The sequence below is a fragment of the Oryza glaberrima genome, chromosome 8, assembly GCF_000147395.1.
Source record: "Oryza glaberrima chromosome 8, OglaRS2, whole genome shotgun sequence".
NCBI lineage: Eukaryota > Viridiplantae > Streptophyta > Magnoliopsida > Poales > Poaceae > Oryza > Oryza glaberrima.
This window is the reverse complement of record NC_068333.1, coordinates 17,182,975-17,191,268: the sequence shown is the minus strand read 5'-3', so window position 1 is coordinate 17,191,268 and position 8,294 is coordinate 17,182,975. Positions and strand designations below refer to the sequence as shown.

At 43.1% G+C, this 8,294-nt stretch overlaps 1 pseudogene; it reads right to left on the bottom strand.

Moving 5' to 3' along the window:
- Positions 1 to 4,793: 4,793 nt before the first annotated feature.
- LOC127781476 (uncharacterized) lies at positions 4,794 to 8,090 on the bottom strand (annotated as a pseudogene).
- Positions 8,091 to 8,294: the final 204 nt, after the last annotated feature.

Genomic DNA, 8,294 nt, shown 5'->3' with positions numbered 1-8,294 from the left:
AGAAACATATATGCTATTATGTGAGAGAAAATATAATGATGCTAGCCGCGTAATCTGCGCGGGCCACCATGCTAGTTTAATTAACACAGTCATCTGAGTTGCCTTGAGTTGTGTTCGCTTGCTTCGTGATGTTTTGTCCGGTGTGGAAATTAAAAGTGCAAACCATTTAGCATACTCCGATTTAATTATTGTTTTTTTCAAAATTAGTTTGATTTTTTTAATGTTAATTGATTTCACACTGTCTCTTCTTAGTAGCACATTTAAAAATACAGTAACTCTAAAACAATAGATTAGATGAAATAATGATCAATTAATCATTTCGAACAAAACTTGGAAAAAACCATAGGTGTGGTTTCTTATCTAATAATCTACCAAGTGACTACTAAGGCTGCATTCGTTCACAGGAGAAAAGGGAGATTGTGACTAGTTTTTCGCGTGCACGCTTTTCAAACTACTAAACGGTGCGTTTTTTGTAAAAACTTTCTATAGAAAAGTTGCTTTAAAAAATCATACTAATCCATTTTTAAAGTTTAAAATAGTTAATACTCAATTAATCATACGCTAATGGCTCACCTCGTTTTACGTATCTTCCCAATCTTCTTAATCCCCTCTCCCTCAAACACTGGTGGAGAAACCCTTTGTAGTCGCGGTTTGTAACCCCCCTTTAGCCCTGGTTTCCAAACCGGGAGTACCAATCCGGGACTAAAGATCGCTATCTTTAGTACCACGTGGCCGGCTGAGCCATCTTTAGTCCCGGTTGGTGTTACCAACCGGGACTAAAGATCGAGCTGATCTTTTTTTTTTTGCATGGCCCTGTTGCTGCATGGTTTTTATATATATATAAACCATGCATATATATGTTTCAATACATATATATGCATACATATATATATATATATATTATATTATATTATATGTATATATGGTTCAGTACATATGTACATGCATAATATATATGTATTTATACATATATATGTTATGCAAATGCATATGTATATGTGTGTGTGTGTGTGTGTGTATATATATATATATATATATATATATATATATATATATATATATATATATATATATATATATATATATATATATGACCAAAATATATTTACATTATAGAAAATGTGTACACATGCATATAGAAATATATGTAGTCATGTATTAATTACAATCCATTATATGTCCTAGCTAGCTACGATTTCGACGTAGTAGTAGTACTCGCTGCTAGCTCAGAAGCTAAGGACCGGTGAATTGTGTTTCCGTCGTAGTAGAATTCACCCTTGGGATCAAAGATTTCTTCGTTGATGAATCCCATGAGTTGTTCTTGAACCGCCGCGATAAATTCCTTGTGTATGATCAGGTTATCCCTCATGCGAATAAACTATATGAACGTATGAAATTGATTAGTAATTAAACAAGAAATCGTTACGTAATGAAAATTTGAATTTATTTGTACTTACATCGAGCTCTCTTGTGGTGATGATTTGGTCTGCAAGGCAGTGGCAATACTCGCACACGTAGTAGCCGCACAAGTTAGTTCCCTGCTTTTGCTTTGCGCACTACAAATAAATGACAAATTAACGGCGTGAGATCTAATTAATATACACTTGTATGTATTAATTTGAATCGGAGAAATATAAATGTAGAGCATGTGTACTCACAGGAAATTTGAACCTCCGCCTAAGTCTTTCTCTCCAGTTGCCACGGACCAAATGATGGAACCGATACCAAGCCCTACGTGGAGTGTAAAGATATGATTCGTAGTAGAAATAATTAACATAACAAGAATTTCTTAATTAACAGAGGAACTTATACCAGTACCTGTCTATAAGTTCGAAAACCTTGTCATACGTAGACTCTTTTTTATCCATTGAGTCATATACGTTGACGGTGCAGGCCGACAGGTCGAAGAGTAAAAGCACCCAGTGGAATCTGCAAAGTGCGTGGGATGCATTACATATGAAACACTTAGCAAGTTCGTACGGGAATGAAATTTGGTATGTAGGAAGACAGTAAAATTAAACTAACTCTGTGTTGTATGGCAACAGTATGAACGTCTTGTAATGCTGCGCCTTCAGGAGATGGACGAGATTGTCCTCTGTTTCTTGTGGATATTGGTCGAGCATTGCGACGTTTACTCTCCGAGGGTCGATGAATCTAGTATCGAAAACCCTCCGCCGTCGGACCCTTTGAATCTCCATTCTACAACAATAAAAGGGAGTATTTTATTTTATATAGTTTACTTATATACAAGGACCTAATTAATTAAAGGAGACGTAGTAATTAAGAAATATAACTGAATGATATACTTACAAAATCCAGCAACTCATAATAAAGACGTCGATGGCGTCCAGCTGGTATACTTCGTAGATTCCCTTGAAATTGATCCAGAGAATATCATCTCCTTGCAAGAAGTCCGGGTCCCTGATCCTCGCTCCGATCATCTCTCTACCGGTGGTGCTCATCTCCATGTACAGCTGATGGAACTTTTACATTTGTGTGGGTAGGGACTACACCAGCTCGGGCTTGACAAGTGGTTTACCGAGTTCGTACATGTATTTCAATTCTGCCTTTTCTATTGGGTCAACTCCTAGCAATTGATCCGTAGTTAGACCGGTGTCAATAATAAATTCTTCTATCGTCATGTCTTCCCCGGTCACCAACGGCTCGATCTCCTGGTTTGGTTGCTCTCCAAGCTGAGGGACTGGTTTAGACTTTCCAGAAGATGCTTTCTTCAGCGTTCGCTCATAGTCCGATAGCTTGATGGCCTCCTTGACAGGTGCAGACATACCCCTGAAGAAGTTCCTGACACTGGGGTCTATAGGAATCTTCTTTTCTGGACTTCGAGGCTTGAATTGTCTGTTGACTTCTGATGCAACGTAAGCGTCAAGCTCCTCTTGCGTGCAATCGTACCCCGGGTCCTTGTTCTTGGCGGCGTCAACTTTCGCCTTCTTCGTTGCCCTTGTGTGGGCAGGCGGTGGAGCTAGGGGGGCCCTTGACTTTGAAGGTGCCGGAAGAGGAGCTTGCGGAGGAGTAGGTGTAGGAGCCCGAGGAGGAGTCGGTGCAGGATCCTGAGGAGGAGTCGGTGCTGGAGCCTGAGGTGGAGACGGTGCTGGCGGAGCATGAGGAGGAGACGGTGCAGGATCCTGAGGAGGAGATGGCGGAGCCGGAGGAGATGGTGCACGAGACACCGCTTTTCGCCCAGGGAGGATGATGTACCGCCTGCGCCATAGAATAATGGCATGGCTTGTGTCTCGTAGATGCGTCTCACCGTCTCCTCCAGGGTAATCCAGCTCGAGGTCCTCGTACGCGCCTTCGACCAACTCAACTTCGACCTTCGAGTATCCTGCTGGAATCGGCCTGCAGTGGTAAGTACCTGAAGGGTCCGTTGGGATGGCCATGCCCGACGCCACCTTCATGTTGTGAGAGATTATTTATTAGTAATCAACATATAATTCGTTCGATCGTTCTCGTTCTCGCTCACGTGTTCGTTAATGGCGGTGTGGCGGCATCGGGCCGGCGCTTGGCGCGGCGGCGGCGGTGTGGCGACTGCGGTGGCGGCGTGGCGTTGCATGCGGCGGCGGCGTTGCACGGCGGCGAAGGCGGCGGCGTGGCGTGGCGGTGGCGGCGTTGTGCGCGCGGCGGCAAAGGCGGCGGCGTGGTGTGCCGGCGGCGGCGTGGCGCGGCGTCGGCGTGGCGCGGCGTCGTCGTGGCGCGGCGTCTCGTGGCGGGTGGCGCGACAGAGAGAGAGATCGAGATCGGAGATCGATGAAGGGAGAGGCGGCGGCAGCTCTCACCCCAGAGATGCGGCGGAGGAGGCGGAGGCGGCGGCGGGGACGACGAGCTCGAGATGACGGCGAGATACGGCGGCGTCGGCGCGGGGATTTGCCCTAGGCAGTGGCGGAGAAGGAGAGAGGCCGAGATAGATCGATCGGCCGAAAACGTTAAGTGTTGGTGGTGAAGACGAGGGCGCACCGGGAAAATATATACCCCCGGATCTTTACTCCCGGTTGATGAGAACAACCGGGACTAAAGATATCTTTAGTCCCGGTTGTTCTCATCAACCGGGAGTAAAGATCTTTTCCCACTATTTCCAAATTTTTTTTAAACCCGGTTAGGGTTAAGAACTGGGACTAAAGATTATAGCACTGCATATTATTTTCGCTTACATATGTGTTTCTAAAATAGAAGTTAATGCATTAACATTATTAAAGGTACAAAGATTAATGACAATTACTTCGAAAAATTATTTTTGTCTGTAATAAATTAAGTGGATAAATCGTAATAAGCAAATATATGACTTAAAATTAATAAAAATTCCAATAATCATATATACTTAGCATATGAATGATATTATTAAATTGGTAAAAACTCTAATTAAGATATGTATGTACATACTGCATGATTTAAAATTAATAAAAATTGTAATCATCATATATACTTAGCATAGGAATTATATTAAATTAAATGTTAAAAACTCTAATTAACATATGTAAATGCCACATGCATGATTTAAACCTTTTAAAAATTCGAATAGTCATATATAAGTAGCATATGAAAGATAGTAAATTAAATTGTGAAAAACTCTAATTAACATCAGTAAATGCCACATGAATGATTTAATACTTTTAAAAATTCTCTAGTCAATTATAATTAGCATATGAATGATAGTCAATTAAATGTAGCATATGAATGATAGTAAATCATGCCATACATCAATTGATTTATATAGATAATCAATACATCAAAAATAGTTTACATCGTGTACACAATAATTACGGCATTACATCGGCAGTGACGGTTGACCGCACGTACTTTCTCCTCACTATTGTTCCCTCCTTGTGATCGCTGCGTGAGTAAGGGGTGTCTTCATTTGATAGGAGGATTCTAGGGTCAATCGTCACCGTGAAAGGGGGTTGCCCATCCAACTGATCGTAATCCTCGTCAGTCTTGTCCTCAACTCCGATGATTTTTCTTTTGCCTAGGAGAACCACTTGACGCTTAGGCTCGTCAGGCCCTCTGCCCTTCTTTCCTTTGCTAGACATGACCTTCACGAAAAAGACTTGCATTACATCATTGGCAAGGACAAAAGGTTCGTCCGAGTATCCAACCTTGTTAAGGTCAACAGTTGTCATACCACTGTCATCAATCATTATGCCTCCACCAGTCAACCTAACCCATTGGCACCGGAACAGAGGAACCTTGAGAGGACCATAGTCAAGTTCCCATATATCCTCGATGGCACCATAATACGTGGCAATTGTTCCATCGTGTCCCATGGCATCGACACGAACAGCGCTGTTTTGGTTCGTGCTCTTCATGTCTTGGGCTCTCGTGTAGAATGTGTACCCATTGATCTCATATCCCTGGAATGTCACGATCGACCCAGACGGTCCCCTCGCCAGGAAGGCAAGTTGTTGGTTGATTGACTCGTTACCCATGAGATGTTGTCGTAGCCACGTGGGGAAAGTATCAATGTGATGCCGTGTAATCTATGCATCGGACTTACCGATGTTCTTGGCGCGAACTAGAGCCAAGTGCTCCTCGATGTAAGGAGCTACCAATGAAGAGTGTTGCAGAACAGTGAAATGGGCTTTACGGAATAAATTGTTATCTACCGTCATTATTGCTTTCCTTCCGAGAGTTCCCTTTTCCCGTAGTCTCCCTTCATGGCGTGATTCAGGTACCCCGATTGGGCGAAGATCTTCGATAAATTCTACGCAAAATTCGATGACCTACTCTGTTCCATAACCCTTGGCGATGCTTGCCTCTGGACGAGCACGGTTACGAACATACTTCTTCAGAACGCCCATGTACCTCTCGAAAGGAAACATGTTGTGTAGGTACACAGGCCCGAGAATACGGATCTCTTTCACAAGGTGACAAAGCAGATGCGTCATTATATTGAAAAATGAAGGTGGAAATATCAACTCAAAACTGACGAGACATTGCACCACTTCATTCTGAAGGGCTTCTAATCTATTCGGATCGATGACCTTCTACGAAATTGCGTTCATGAATTCACATAGCTTTGTTATTGTTGCCCGAACATTGTCTGGAACGATACCCCTTATTACAACTGGTAGCAGTTGTGTCATCAACACGTGACAGTCATGAGACTTTAGGTTTGTGAACTTCTTCTCCTTCATGCTTATTATTCGCTTGATATTCGTGGAGTATCCAGACGGTACCTTTATGCTCTCAAAGCATTCAAACATACTTTCCTTCTCTGCCTTGCTAAGAGTGTAGCTGGCTGGACTCAAGTAATGGTTTCCTTTCTCCTTTGGTTCCGGGTGAAGGTCGCCGCATTGTTCCATATGCTTCAGATCATTACGTGCTTCCAGTGTATCTTTCGACTTTCCGTATACACCTAGGAAGCCAAGAAGGTTTACGCAAAGGTTCTTAGTGAGGTGCATCACGTCGATTGCATGGCGTACGTCCAAGAATTCCCAATATGGTAACTCCCAAAATATAGAGTTCTTTTTTCACATCGCCGTGTGACCATCTTCGCTCTCTATAGGCTGGCTTCCAGGCCCCTTTCCGAACACTACTTTAAGATCTTTAACCATAGCAAACACTATTTTCCCGCTGCGATGTTTAGGCTTCGTACGGTGGTCGGCCTTATGTTCGAAGTGCTTGCCTTTCTTCCGTACCAGGTGGTTTGCTGCAAGGAATCGACGATGACCCATGTATACAACCTTCCTACAGTGCTTAAGATACGTACTTTCTGTTTCATCCATACAGTGAGTGCAAGCCTTGTACCCCTTGTTGGACTGTCCGGATAGGTTGCTAAGTGCAGGCCAATCGTTGATGGTTACGAGCAGCAGCGCTCGTAGGTTAAACTCCTCCTGTTTGTCCTCGTCCCACACGGGGACACCTTCCTTCTTCCACAACTGTTTAAGATCTTCGACTAGTGGTCTTAGGTACACATCGATGTCGTTACCAGGTTGCTTGGGGCCTTGAATAATAATCGGCATCATTATGTACTTCCTCTTCATGCATAGCCAAGGGGGGAGGTTGTAGATACACATCGTAACGGGCCAAGTGCTATGGCCGCTGCTCATCTCTCCAAAAGGATTCATGCCATCTGTACTCAAACCAAACCGTATGTTTCGTGCGTCCTTTCCAAATTCTTTAAATTTTCTGTTGATGTTTCGCCACTGCGAACCATCGGCGGGGTGTCTCAGCATCCCGTCCTGTTGACGCTCTTCAGCGTGCCATCGCAACATTCTAGCATTCCCCTTGTTCCTGAACAAACGCCTTAACCGTGGTATTATAGGGAAATACCACATCACCTTAGCAGGAATTTTCTTCTTTGTTAGCTGCCCATCAACTTCTCCTGGATCGTCTCGTCTAATCTTGTGTCGTAGTGCTTTGCAAACAGGGCATGCTTCTAGGTTCTCATACTCCTCACCGCGATATAGGATATAATCGTTCGGACATGCGTGAATCTTATGAACTTCCAGTCCTAACGGGCAGACTATCTTCTTAGCCTCGTACGTTGTCTCGGGCAATTTGTTTCCCCCCGGAAGAATGTTCTTGACGAGTTTCAATAAATCGCCAAATGCCTTGTCACTAACCCCATTTTTTGCCTTCCATTGCAAGAACTCCAGAGTGGTATCCAACTTTTTGTGCCCCTGCTCGCAACCTGGGTACAACGAAGTTCTGTGGTCCTCCAACATCTTGTCCAGTTTATGGGCCTCCTTTTCACTTTCGCAGTTCTCCCTGGCGTCCTGCAACATCTCACCAAGATCATCCGCAACGTCGTTACCATCAACAGCTATTTCCTCCTCGCCCGTTTGATTTTTTTCAAATCCAACATACTGAGCAAAGTCCGGAATATTGTCGTCTTCCACTTCATCTTCTTCCATTTCAACACCTTGCTCTCCGTGGGATGTCCAACAATTATAGCTTGGCATGAACCCTGACTCAAACAAGTGGAAATGAATAGTCCTGGATGCAGAATACTCCTTCTGATTCTTACAATTATTGCATGGACAACAAATAAAACCCCTTTGCCTGTTAGCTTCGGCCACTCTCAAAAAATAGTGCACGCCGTCAATAAACTCTTTGTACCGCCGGTCAGCGTACATCCATTGCCGATCCATCTACATGAGTCAAAAAAAACCGTACACAAATAATTATTCTTACAATAATGACAGTCATACAATAATTATAAGATATCTTTATTCATATAAAAATCATAAAATATTACACCAAATAATTCTTAAAAACTATTTGTAAAGTTTTAAACTAATTTTAATGTGTTTTACTTCTTTTAATTTTCATTTTAGTTT